Below are 13,300 nucleotides of genomic sequence, written 5' to 3'. Positions count from 1 at the left end.
TGTATCTCTCATGAGTAAATAAAATTTAAAAAAAAAAAAAAAAGGATTGCTGATAAAGAACCCAAGGAATCAGTCAAGGAACATGCTCAAAGCAACATAGTTACTAAATGCAAAGGCACAATTCAAACCTAGACTGGCTCCATGGCACCTATTTTTCTTTTCTCTTTTTTTAACAGCTTTATTGAGATATCACTGACATATAAAAATTATATATATTTAAGATGTACAACTCGAAGTTTTGATACATGTGTACATTGTGAAATGATTACCATAATCGAGCTAACAAACATATTCATAACTCTCCACTATTACCATTGTGTGTATGTGTGTTGGGAAGATTTAAGATTTATCCTTTCAGATGACAAGTATGCAATACAGTTTTGCTAACTATCATCACCATATTGTACATTAACCATGTTATCGTGCCTCTGAATAACAGACGATCCTGCTGAGAGAAGAATCCTGTAGTTTGAGAAAATGGCTGATCCAAGCACACATGCAGGTGGGAGAGACAGAAGGAAAACAGCCATGTAAAATAATGTAAACGAAGAGCAGAGAGACAGAGAGAGAAAGGAGGTGAGGTTACATCTGTGAGGGATGCAGAGGCCAGACCAAGGAAGACTTTGCAAATTTGGAGTTTATTCCATCCCTAAATGGGATGGAAAGCTATTAAAAGATACACCATGTTCATGGACCAAAAGATTCTGCTATTGCAAAGCTGTCAATTCTCCCAAAAGTTACCCGAAGATTCAGTACAATCCCTATCAAAATCCATCCAGGATTTTTGCAGAAATTGACCTGCTAATTCTAAAAAGTATATGGAATGCTAAAGGCTAAGAATAGCACAGGCGATTATGAAGAAAAATCGGATGAGTCACAGTACTAGATGTTAGGGTTTATTACAACAGCTACCCCAGGGACTGAGGAGAAGCCACAGAGGCAAGAGTGACACTGCGGAGCCAGAACCTGCCAATCTTTACACAACTTGGCATCCCGCCACCCACTAAACGAAGTGCTCAAGTCTCTGGTCTGCAGTGGATGGCCCAAGTTCTGGCCAGAACAGAACCAGAACCCTGGGAGACCTCACCTCCCCACTCAGGGGCTGATATCAAGGCTGAGGCGGCAACCAAGGCTCCATAACAAAATGGATGTAATGTCAGGGACCTTCTCTGCCCAGACCTCCATATGAAGAAGTCACTGGACTGCACTGCTTTTAACGAAAGCAAACAGGCAGCAGCACCCTCCCCTTGTTTCAATCCCTGGATACAACATTTTAAGATGGAAGAGAGAGAGAGAATCGTTGGTTGGAGAACAAAGGCTCTGGCAGCAGATGGAGTTTGCTTCTGGACTCTCTCAGTAAATGAGGTGAAAGCAAAGGGGCTTTGGCACAGGATGTTATTATAATCAGCCTGAGCAAAAGTACTTGGACAGGACAGCTGGCCTTCAGTTTGGGGACTTAAATCAAAACACAGAATAAAAAAGGCAACTTACAGAATGGGAGAAGATATTTGCAAATAACATATCCAATAAAGGGTTAGTATCCAAAATATATAAAGAACTATAACTCAACACCAAAAAAAATAATAATAAATTTAAAAACTGGCAGAAGACATGTACAGACATTTCTCCAAAGATGGTATCCAGATGGCCAACAGACATGCAAACACACTCAGCATCACTCATCATCGGGGAAATGCAAATCAAAACCACAATGAGATATCATCTCACACCTTTCAGAACAGCTAAATTCAAAAACAGAAGAAACAGCTAGTGTTGGCAAGGATGTGGAGGAAAAAGGAACCCTCTTGCACTGTTGGTGGGAATGCAAACTAGCGCAGCCACGGAGGAAAACAGCACAGAGGGTCCTCAAAAAGTTAAAAATAGAACTACCCTAGGATCTAATAGTCACACCATTGGGTATTTACCCAAAGAATACAAAGACACTAATTCAGAGGGATGCATACACCCTGGTGTTTATGGCAGCATTATCTACAATAGCCAAGTTACGGAAGCAGCCCAAGAGTCCGTCAACTGATGAACAGGTAAAGAAGGTGTGGTATATATACAATGAAATATTACTCGGCCATCAGAAAGAATGAATACCTACCATTTACATTGACGTGGATGGATTTAAAGAGTATCATGCTAAATGAAATAAGTCCGTCTGAGAAAGACAAATATCATATTTGTAGGGTAAAAGAGAGAGAGAGACGACCAAGAAATCGACTCTTAACTACAGAGAACACAGTGAGAAGGGTGGAAGGAGAGGGAAACAGGTGACGGGGACTATGGCATGATGCAGCATGATGATGGGTTATGATGGGTGATGTGTGGAAGTGCTGAATCACTACGTTATACACCTGAGACTAATAGAACACTGTAGGTTAACTATACTGGAATTTAAATTAAATTAAAATTTCAAAAAACAGGGAACACCTAGGTGGCTCATAGGTTGAGGGCAGCCCGGGTGGCTCAGTGGTTTAGTGCCTGCCTTCGGCCCAGGGCGTGATCCTGGAGACCCAGGATCGAGTCACACGTCAGGCTCCCTGTGTGGAGCTTGCTTCTCCCTCCGCCTGTGTCTCTGCCTCCCTCTCTGTGTCTCTCATGAATAAATCAATAAAACCTTTAAAAAGAATTTTTTTTCAAAAGACAGAATAAAACACACACACACACACACACAAAAGGCCCAGAACCAATTAGCTTTTACTCTCTCCCATGTCACCCCATTCCCAACTGCCAGGGTGAATGATTCAGAGGTCTGTGTTCTTTGGAGCTAGGAGAAAATAGATCATTGGTTTCTGCTCCGAATGTTTGGCACAAGCTCCTGAAACCCTTGGGATTTCCTGGGTGATGAAAGCACTGAGAACATCTTGGGTTCTAATAATTGGTCATTTACTCCAGTTCCTAACACAGGGCTCCTGAAACCCTTGTAACCTCCTATGTGATAAGAACACTAGGAGTATCTTTTGTTCTAATGAGGTGAATCTGGGTGGGCACTTGGATGGCTCCCAGGTTGGGGCTGGTCACTGGTAAGAGCAAGCCCTGATTAGGAATTGAAACTTTCACTCCCCCCTCCCCACCCTCCAGAGGCGGGAGAGGGGCTAGAAATGGAGTTAATGATCCATCATGCCTATGTGAAGAAGGTTTCATAAAATCCAAAAATGTGGGGTGCAGGAGCTTCCAGGTTGGTGAACAGTTGGAGGTATTGGAGAGGGGCGCACCCAGACAGAGCATGGAAACTCCATGACCTTTCCCACATACCTCTCCCTATACCTCTCTTCCACCTTGATGTTCGCCTGTATCTTTATCATTCCCTTTAATAAACTGCTAAGTGTTTCCCTGAATTTTGTGACCTGCTCTAGCAAATTAATCAAATCCAAAGGTGTAGGAGTTCAGAAGAAACTCCAATTTGTAGCCGAGTTGAACAGAAATTGTGAGTGACCCAGGGGCCTACTACTTGTGATTGGCATCTCAAATGGAGGTATGGGCATAGTCCGGTGGGACTGAGCCCTTAACCTGTGGGATCTGACACTGTCTCCAGGTGGATGGTGCGGTGTCAGAACTGAATTAAATTGTAAGACACCCAACCAGTATCACAGAGAATTGCTTGGTGTAGGGTAAAACCCCACACACTGGTGACCAGAAGTGTCAGAAGTGCAATATTCTGGGACACCTGGGTGGCTCAGCGGTTGAGCATCTGCCTTCAGTTCAGGGCGTGGTCCTGGAGCCCTGGGATGGAGTCCTACATCGGGCTCCCTGCATGGAGCCTGCTTCTCCCTCTGCCTGTGTCTCTGCCTCTCTCTGGGTCTCTCATGAATAAATAAATAAAATCTTTAAAAAAAAAAAAAAGAAGAAGTGCAGTGTTCTGTGTGAGTGTGGTAGTCATGAGAGAGTAAAGAAGATGAGCAGGAAAGAAGACCACGGTAAAAAAAGAACTGGGATTTCTGGCTCAGGAGGAAGGATTGTGGGTTTTACCAATTTAGCACACCTGAGAAGAAATGCCAGGAAAATAAAAAAAACTCTCTAGAGTTTTAGGGATGCATTTCACTTGGTATTATGATCTCTACTGTGTTACTTCCACTCTTAGGGGTACATGAGGAGAAACTACCAGAAGCAGCAGTTGAATCCAAAGAGGTGAGTCTAATGGGGGGAGATTTTTATTGCAGACAAAAGACACATGTTTGACCAACAGACCTTTCCCTGACCCACAAACCAGCATGGATTACTGTCTAATAATGATTCTTAACATCTCTACCCCTCCTTCCACTTTCCAAAGCATGCTCACATACGTCGCCTCCCTTAAGGAGGCTCACCTATTTTACATCAAAGGTAACAGGCTCAAGGGGTAAGTGATGTGGGACACCTGAATGGCTCAGTGGTTGAGCACCTGCCTTCAGCTCAGGGCGTGATCCCCAGGGATCCAAGGATCCGGGCATGGAGTCCCACATCAGGCTCCCTGCATGGAGCCTGCTTCTCCCTCTGCCTGTGTCTCTGCCTCTCTCTGTGTGTCTCTCATGAATAAATAAATAAAATCTTTAAAAAAATAAAAGGGGGATAGGCGATGTGAGCCTATTTGGAATAATATACAAACCCCTGGGTCTACAGTTCTGCTTTCCCTAGTTTGTTACTGTCAACCATTCACATCACTTTCATTACAGCATATTGTCATGCTTGTTCTATCTATCGCTGTCGGTAATTCTTTTAACATCTTACTAATTTATACATTAGTAAAAATTAGTGCCTAATTTAAAAATTAAGCTTTACCATAGGTAGGTGTTGGGAAATGTTGTGCCTACAGGGTGCTACAGTGAGTCTGGGTTTCAGGCATCCACCGTGGGTCTTGGGCCATGTCCCCCATGAATAAGTGGGGAAACACTTAGCAGTAAATGTCATTGCCGTGCAGGAGACCCTACTGCTGTGCTGGTGAGCTGTGGGGACAGAGAAAGCCTTCAGAAATCCCATGGTTAGGTCTCAGTCTTTTAGTGGGGCCTGGCCCAGGGCTGGGACCTTCACAAGCTTTGCAGCTCCTCCTCATACAAGGCACAGGAAAGCCTCGGGGCTGAATTGGGCATCTCTCATCTCCTGGGCTGTCTAGGCCCTGATAAAACCCCAGTCAGATAGGCTCTGGTAAAATATTTACCTTCAAACGGGAAAGGAGAGCACAGAGCTCTAGCTTATTCCAAATGGTTATGATTTTCCTCCTTGCTAGAAGCCCAAGGAGGTTCTTCTGTGATCTTCACCTTGAGAAGCCAACGCGACTCCCAGAGGTAAAACTCAGGGAGGTGCGAAGGCTCCCGGAAGGCCGGGCCCCAGGAGCTTTAGTCACTCGCCTTCTTCACACTGACCCTCCAAGTGCTCCCACCAGGCTCCAGCAGTGGCCTCTGCTCCCATCAGCTGGGATTTCCTGTCTTTCTCTCTCATCTTCAGGACAATGGTTTGCCCTGTGACCTCGATTCTCTGAGGAACCCAAGGAGAGTTGTTGGCTTTCAGTTTTTTCAGCTCTTTTCTTGTTGCAAGAATGGGAACGACAAGGTCCACACTGTTTGCACACTGGACTGGGAACCAGAAGTTCTGTGCTGATGATTTACATACACCTTTCCAACCTCTAAGCTGAGTATTGCTGTCCCCATTACACAGATAGGAAATTGAGGATTTGAGCAGCTCAGTAACACAGGCAGGATGTGCATCTACTACATGCAAATCCAGGACTCGAACCCAAGTCAGCCCAGCTCCCAGGCACCTGTGTTCCACGCTCTATGGGACACTTGTGTCAGCCTCTGGGGCAGGTAAGGGCCTGTGCAACACCATCGATGATCTGGAATGCAGATAGCCGTGAACCCCAGGGCCTGTGCAACACCATCGATGATCTGGAATGCAGATAGCCATGAACACGAACATCTGCACAGCAAAGTCACCAGGACTGTAATGGGGGCATGGGGACCTCCGTCCAGGGAGCCATGTAGGCTCCAGGTCCCAGCAGCACTGAGGGGTTTCCAGAGCCCTGGTTTTACCCTCCTGCCGCTCTGACAGGGATAGCTGTGTAGAGAACACTGACACTTTGAACAAGGGACTTTTTCCAACAATGAGGCTCCCTGGGCCAGTCAAGGCACTTTCAGTGACATCATCTTACTAGACTCTCAAAGAAACCCTGGGGGAAAGACAGATTATTGCACAGAGGCAGTGGAATGACAGACATAGAACTAGAACCCAGGACCCCTGACTCTGCCACTTCCCCATAAAACGCCAAGGGAAGCCTAGGCCATACAGAGAGAGAGAACCACTATCTAGACCCAATGAGATGGTGACCCCAGAATTCAGACACTAGGGACAAGGCCAATGACTCCAGGGTTATGAGACTTGACTTAAAGAAGCCAGGAAAGGGTGAAAAGCTCTAGAGCTGAGCTTCTCCACAGAGCCTCCCCCACCAAAGAGCAGATAGGATTTCAGACGGCAGGGGCCTAGGAGGGGGATCCCTTGGACTCATGAAGAACGGTCCAGCTGACACTCTTTGGGTTTCCTAATTCCATCTGCCACATTCCCCAGATGGGCTTTCCCATATGGATGCAGGATCCTCAGGCAGCCACCTCCATACAGGCACCTGTGTCCCTTAGAGCATTATCTGCTCCTCACAGTTTGTTCTGAAGGAAATGATATCTTTAGCCTTCCATGTGTTTACTGGGATGACCCAAAGTCATCTGGGTTTCTCCTGCAGCCACTTTTCCGAGAAACAACAAATCTGACACGTGCTTCCTTGAAAGGATCTCTTCATGCTCCTCCCCACCTCCCCAAGGCAGGGCCTGGTTCCTGGTCGCTCCTCTTTCTCACCGATGCCCCAGCCTCTCCATAGGCTCCCATCTCTTCAGTTGCTGCTTCCTCATGGTCACTCCTTGGCTCAGAGGTGTCTGAAGCCTTCTGGGACCAGCAGCAGAGGCCTCAAACCTTTTCTCTACATGCCGATAGATAAAGTAGGCTCCCTTGAGGGAAGCAGAATGAACCCCACTCACTTTGTCACTTCAGGACAGTCTCGGGCCACTGCCAAGAGAGCCTGACAGCTTCCACAGGTGCTTAGGGAATGCCTGGACCCAGGCATTGCCTTTCTGTCACCACCCTCAACACCCCCCTACAGACTGCCCCCTGGGCCTGAGGACTCCACAGGTCATCCCACTCACAGCGAGACTCTGCTGCTCCCTGGTCAGCACTCCGCTAGCTCCACACCACAGCGGTCCTGCCCTCGGACACTCGGCTTTCCTTCTCCGGGGCATGGGGCCCTCCACTGAGAATAGAGTAAATTACACTTTAGATTGCATTGTCCTTCACTGCCACAAATTTTGCTACTTGTTTCTGAAAATATTTTGAGTTTGACCTCTGGTCTTGACTTCAAGGTCCCTGAGAGCAGGGCTCAGATTCCCTCATCAAATATCCAGAACAACCTGGAAGCAGAGTACCATCTCCATACCGGAGAGACCAGGCCTCGAAGGAGGAGGCCCACTGCACCCTGCAGGGTTTCCTGAACTCTCCATGCCCTTGCCCACACCATGCCCTCTACCTCCCGTTCACTTAGAAAACTCTGGTTCATACCTCAGACATCCACACTCACCTCTGCCATGGAATATTCCACTATTTCAAGTAGAGTCTTTGCCAGGACCCCAGGTTCCAACGGCACCTCCTTTTCTCTGTCTGTCCTTCCACACAGCGACCTGCCTGCGGCCCCCAGACAGGTCAGAAATAGGGGTGCCCGTCCTAGGCCCTCTTCTCCACATACTGTATTTCTCTATTTTAACTGTCTCCACTGCTCACTCTCTTGTTCAAAGCCTGTAATTGGGGTACCTGGGAGGCTCAGTAGGTTAAGTAGCCCACTCTTGATTTCAAGATCTCAAGATCCTGGGGTGAGCTCCATGCTCAGCAAGAAGTCTGCTTCTCCCTCTGCCCCTCCCTGCATTCGAGGGCTCTTTCTCTGAAATAAATACATCTTTAAAAAAAAAAAAAAACAAACCTTAATTGAAATTAAGGCTCTGAAAGCCCAAAACTTCTTATCCCAAAAATCTTTTCTTTTTTTTTTTAAGACCTTATGTATTTATTCATGAGAGACACGGAGAGAGAGGCAGATACAGACAGAGGGAGAAGCAGGCTCCCTTTGGGGGACCTGATACAGGACTCAATCCCAGGACCCAAGGATTATGTCCTGAGCTGGAGGCAGATACTCAACCTGAGCCACCCAGGCATCCCTCAAAAATACTTTCTTCAAACAATCGTGTGAAGAAAGCAGATACTTATAGCCAACAACAGAACTGCTCTGATAAAGGAGAGAGACAGAGCCAGAAGTTGAAGGAGGAGGCTCAATCCCAGGACCCTGAGATCATGACCTGCGCCCAAGGCAGGTGCTTCACCAGCTGAGCCACCCAGGTCCCCCAGAAGCTGCATTTAAAGGAGTGTCCTAAAAATAAAAATAAAAATAAAAATAAAAATAAAAATAAAAATAAAAATAAAAATAAAAATAAAGGAGTGTCCCAAGGTTGTTTGGTTTACTCTCTCTTGCTTTGCTTTGAGTTGGGCTGGAATTTTTCTTACTGTGTCCTAGAGAAAATCTGAGAACCGCTGATTGTAGTCTAAGTTCCCTGGGGGCAGGGACTGGGTTTCCGGAGGCATCATCAATACAGATATGTGGGCAGCTCAGGTGGCTCAGCAGTTTAGCGCCGCCTTCAGCCCAGGGCCTGATCCTGGGGACCCGGGATCGAGTCCCGCATTGGGCTCCCTGCGTAGAGCCTGCTTCTCCCTGTGCCTCTGCCTCTCTCTCTCTCTCTCTCTCTTTCTCTGTGTCTCTCATGAATAAATAAATACTTTTAGATTTTAAAAAAAACTTTAAAAATTCATTTAAAAAAATACAGATATGTCCATGACTCTGTCACCTCAGGGACATGCAAAAGAACCAGAGACAAAGGCCATGGGGCTACTTCAAGGGGGCTACTCTCCACTAGGAACAGGACTCCAGGTTCACCTGCATGCACCCCACCCCCCACCACACGAGCCCCTCTGGACCCCTGACCATACCACGTCCTGCGGGGACCCCTCCCAACCTCCGTCCACTCTCTCAGCCTTGCCTGTGATTCTCTTCCCCCCATTCTCTGACTGCTTTACAAACCCTCCTGCTTCACCCAACAGAGTTCCCCTTCTGTCCAGACTCCCCAGGACCCACATCCGTATTTCTCAATTCCCACATTGTACTGAATGCAAGGGTCTCTATCTTATTCTCACTGGTTCCACCGCAGGCAGCTCCCTCCTTAAACCCTCACAACCAGACACAGTACCTGGCACAGATGAGGAGTAATGAATCACAGAGAGAAAGACCCACGTGAAAGAACTGACCCATGAGTTGGAGGTACTAGGGCCTCCGCGTCAAGATCCATTATCAGATCTCCATGTGGCCCTGGAGAGCCACTCATAGTCTCAGGTCCAGGAACAGCCAGAAATGATGGAGATGAACACATTGTATTCAATACAAGTATGAGGTGATAACAGAATTGCAGGTTGATTTGTTGCTGAGGGAGTAGACTATAGAAGCCCACCAAGGAGGCAACAGATGTACTGAAAACAGCTCTGGGCAACCGTTCTATTTACTATCTTGAATTCTTTGTTTTTTTTTGTTGTTGTTGTTGTTGTTTTTAATTTTTATTTATTTATGATAGTCACAGAGAGAGAGGCAGAGACATAGGCAGAGGGAGAAGCAGGCTCCATGCACCGGAAGCCCAACGTGGGATTCGATCCCGGGTCTCCAGGATCACGCCCTGGGCCAAAGGCAGGCGCTAAACCGCTGCGCCACCCAGGGATCCCCTATCTTGAATTCTTTGAATGGAAGAACTTTCCCTCCACAAGTGGGCTATTTGGTTATTCTGAAACACAGCAGCTCATAGCAGAGAAGCAGAAGAAATGCTTAATTCCTTCTCTTTAATCACAATTTCCAGAGAAGTGAGTTGAGGACGCTGACGACCACCAATGACATCCTGGCATTCATTAAGGCTGTGTCCCCACCCCCACCCCCCATCATCTGTCTATCCCTTCCTCCTTCCTTTTTTCTCATCCTTAGGAATACATGGATTTTCACATATTCATTTGTCTTTATAAATAGCTGACTCTTTTACCTTATTATATAACCTCATGAGCCCTTGACAGAATTCTTGATTTATGGTTCACCAACATGTCCAAGCTTACCTCATCTATCTTCTGGCCCAGTTTTATACTTTTTAATATTATTTTAGTTGATATACCTTCCATTTCTCTCTGAATTGGAGATAAGGAAAACTTGTGTTAGCAATGACAATGGATTAAATTGTCCTGGAGAGGCCTTCATTCATGAATTAATTACCAATGGGTCTCTGAAGAACTGAAGATCAGCACTAAAACTTGCAGGAATAAATATGAGCAATACTAAAGAAAAATGAGCCTTGAATCAGACAACGGTTGAGGGGAGGGTGTTCACCCTCAGCCTCACCTAGTTCACTCACTGCCCTGGGAGAGTGGCCACAGGACTGCCAGGTCATAAGCCCACTCTTATATCTGCCTCAGTTCCACCCCCAAACTTCCTCAGATTTGGGTTCTGTCCCAGTCATTGTCCCTGGGACTATCTGGCATCTTCTTCCATCCTGGGACCTTACTCCAGCCTTACCAGGAAACTCCTGATCTTCCCCAGAAACACATGAAATCCTGCTTGCCTCCATCAACCCCACTGCTTCCATGATTTCTGTGCCCTATCTCTCTAACTTTTGCTTTTCAAAATAAAACTAGTTTTATATCACTGGTTTAAAAAGTAATGCCTATTCATTGAAAATGAGATCATAAAACATGGTGGCCTAACATAGTTTCAGCATCCAGAGGTATCTCCTTGCAGAGTTATTTTCTATATATTTTCATATGAGAAGCAATTTAACAAAAAAAATCAAGTCACTATACATACAAGCTGCAAGCATATTCTTGATACTATTTCATTTATTTAAAAAATATTTGTGGTACCTGGGTGGCTCAGTCAGTGAAGCATCTGCCTTCGGCTTGGGTCATGGTCTCAGGGTCCTGGGATTGAGTCCCACATAGGTCTGTCTCCCTGCTCAGCAGGGAATCTGCTTCTCCATCTTTTCCTCTGGCTTCCCCTGCTTGTGCACTCTCTTTCTCTCTCTCTCTCTTTCTCTCTCTCTCTCCTCTTTCTCTCTCTCTCTCCTCTTTCTCTCTCTCTCTCTCCCAAATGAATAAACAAAATCTCTTTTTTTAAGATTTTATTTATTTATTCATGAGATACACAGAGAGAGGCAGAAACACAGGCAGAGGGAGAAGCAGGCTCCATGCAGGGAGCCCGATGTGGGACTCGATCCCCAAACTGGGATTTGCCCTGAGCCAAAGGCAGACGCTCAACCACTGAGCCACCCAGGGATCCCGAATAAATAAAATCTTAAAAAAAAAAAAAAAAAAAGCTGGGTTTGAAGCTTAGAAAAAAAGAGCATTCTGACACCTCACTGATGTAAAGTTTATATTTATAGCAAAAGACCCAGAGAAGGGATCCCTGGGTGGCGCAGCGGTTTAGCGCCTGCCTTTGGCCCAGGGCGCTATCCTGGAGACCCGGGATCGAATCCCACGTCAGGCTCCCGGTGCATGGAGCCTGCTTCTCCCTCTGCCTGTGTCTCTGCCTCTCTCTCTCACTGTGTGCCTATCATAAATAAATTAAAAAAAAAAAAAAAAAAAAAAAAAGACCCAGAGAACTCCACTTCCACAGAACATTCCAGAGAATGTCAGGCTGAGGATGTCCTCCAAATAGTTTCCTCACTTCTCCCTCATGTTCTCAAACTTGTCGTACTGAAACTCCAGCACAGTTTCAGAAACTGCCTTTAGGAAACCACATCACCTGGATCTAACTCCAGCATCCAGATATAATTTCTTCCTGACGATGAGCCCTGTCTTGCTGCATCACTCACCCAGGTGGAGCCACACTGTAGCTGGGTCAGGATGGCCAGTCGGCCACTGTCCATCAAGTGCCTCCTCTGTGACCGTGCCAGGAAGGACTGGGCACAGCAGGCTGGCCAAGGCCATCGGCACCAGGAGCAGTGCTGAGGGAGCAGCCATGCCCACGGTGGGGCAGGCAAGAGTAAGGCAGTATGTCTTGGAGCACCACTGGGTTGAGGTGGCGGTGGGGAAGGGGCAGTGGTCAGACGGTGTGGCTGGACGTGAAGGCGGCAGTAACACCAAGGACCGACTGGCCTCCATGGGCCTTCGCGGGGAACTCTGAACTTCCCGAGCCCTTCCATACCAATAACCTGGTCCCCGTTGACTCACTAGCTCTGTGCAGCTATCATGAAATAAAGTGTCCACTTCCAAGACAAGGAAGGGGGTTGCAGAAATGTTTGCAAGAAAACCACAAGAGCACATGCGTCAGCTGCCCAGGCCAAAGCCCGGGTCACTGCACCGCCCAGCCAGAGAGGAGAGGTGACCCCATGGGGAGAAAAGAACTGGACTAGTTCTCAGGGATGCAGGACTCCCCTCCCTGCACACACACACACACACACACACACACACACATACACTGGTGAAAGCCCACAGGGCAAGTTGTCCCCAAGCAGACTGAGCGAGCATCCTCAAGGACAGGTAGGTAGGAGCAACCTCGGCAGGGACCTGTCTTCTCCAACAGCCTCCTGCCCAGGGGCCAGAAACCAGCCTCACCCTCCTCTGAATCCCTCACCATGAACCCACCTCCCAGACATCCTCCTCCTGAGGATTCCAGCCAAACCAAGAAACCTGAGCCGCCCGCCTCACTCTCATCTGCTACCTACCCCCCTCCCACCGAGGACAAGTGACACCAGCACCAAAAGCTCTGCCAGAGTTGGGACATCCCTGTGGGCAGCCCTGGTCTACCTCACCACCGTATGGTGGGCTCCGCAATTATCCTGATTTTAGAGAGGAGACAACTGTGAAAGAGAGGAAGTGGTGTTCCCAAAAACACATGCCAGGCAAGGCGAGAGCTAGGGCTCACGTCTCCACCTGCACAGCCACAGTTCTGCTGGTGACAGGCCTGTCACTCTGGACACTAAGTTCAGCTGTGCATGTGTTCATTCCACAAACCTAAACTAACAGGGTGCTGTCTCCCTCACTGTGACCTCAAAGCTGAGAACAAGGCTGTTATATGTCTACACAACCACCTTCAAGGCAGGAGGTGACTTGATCCATCCCTCACCTCAAGGGTAGGGAAGGCTGAGGTGCTCAGAGAGACGAGTAAACTGGGATGCTGGCAGGGTGTGTCCTCGTTCCCCACCGCACACCCCATGGA

At 47.3% G+C, this 13,300-nt stretch overlaps 1 protein-coding gene across 2 annotated transcripts in view; it reads right to left on the bottom strand.

Annotated features, from left to right (window-relative positions):
* LOC102156046 (protein S100-A15A-like) overlaps positions 1 to 13,300 on the bottom strand; it is a 34,266-nt gene that overhangs the window by 13,265 nt on the left and 7,701 nt on the right. The window contains exons 1-2 of one of the 2 annotated variants that reach the window (XM_038543318.1): positions 7,598 to 7,702; positions 7,170 to 7,273 (exon numbers count right to left, since the gene is read on the bottom strand). The exons of the other annotated variant lie outside the window; for it this stretch is intronic. The gene's annotated coding sequence lies outside the window, so the exon portion shown is untranslated. Of the gene's footprint in view, positions 1 to 7,169; positions 7,274 to 7,597; positions 7,703 to 13,300 lie in introns of those variants that run through there. 2 annotated transcript variants of the gene reach the window in all.

The sequence above is a fragment of the Canis lupus genome, chromosome 7 (assembly GCF_011100685.1).
Source record: "Canis lupus familiaris isolate Mischka breed German Shepherd chromosome 7, alternate assembly UU_Cfam_GSD_1.0, whole genome shotgun sequence".
Taxonomy (NCBI): domain Eukaryota; kingdom Metazoa; phylum Chordata; class Mammalia; order Carnivora; family Canidae; genus Canis; species Canis lupus.
Note: the sequence above shows the minus strand (reverse complement) of the source record. Positions and strands in the feature narration are given on the sequence as shown.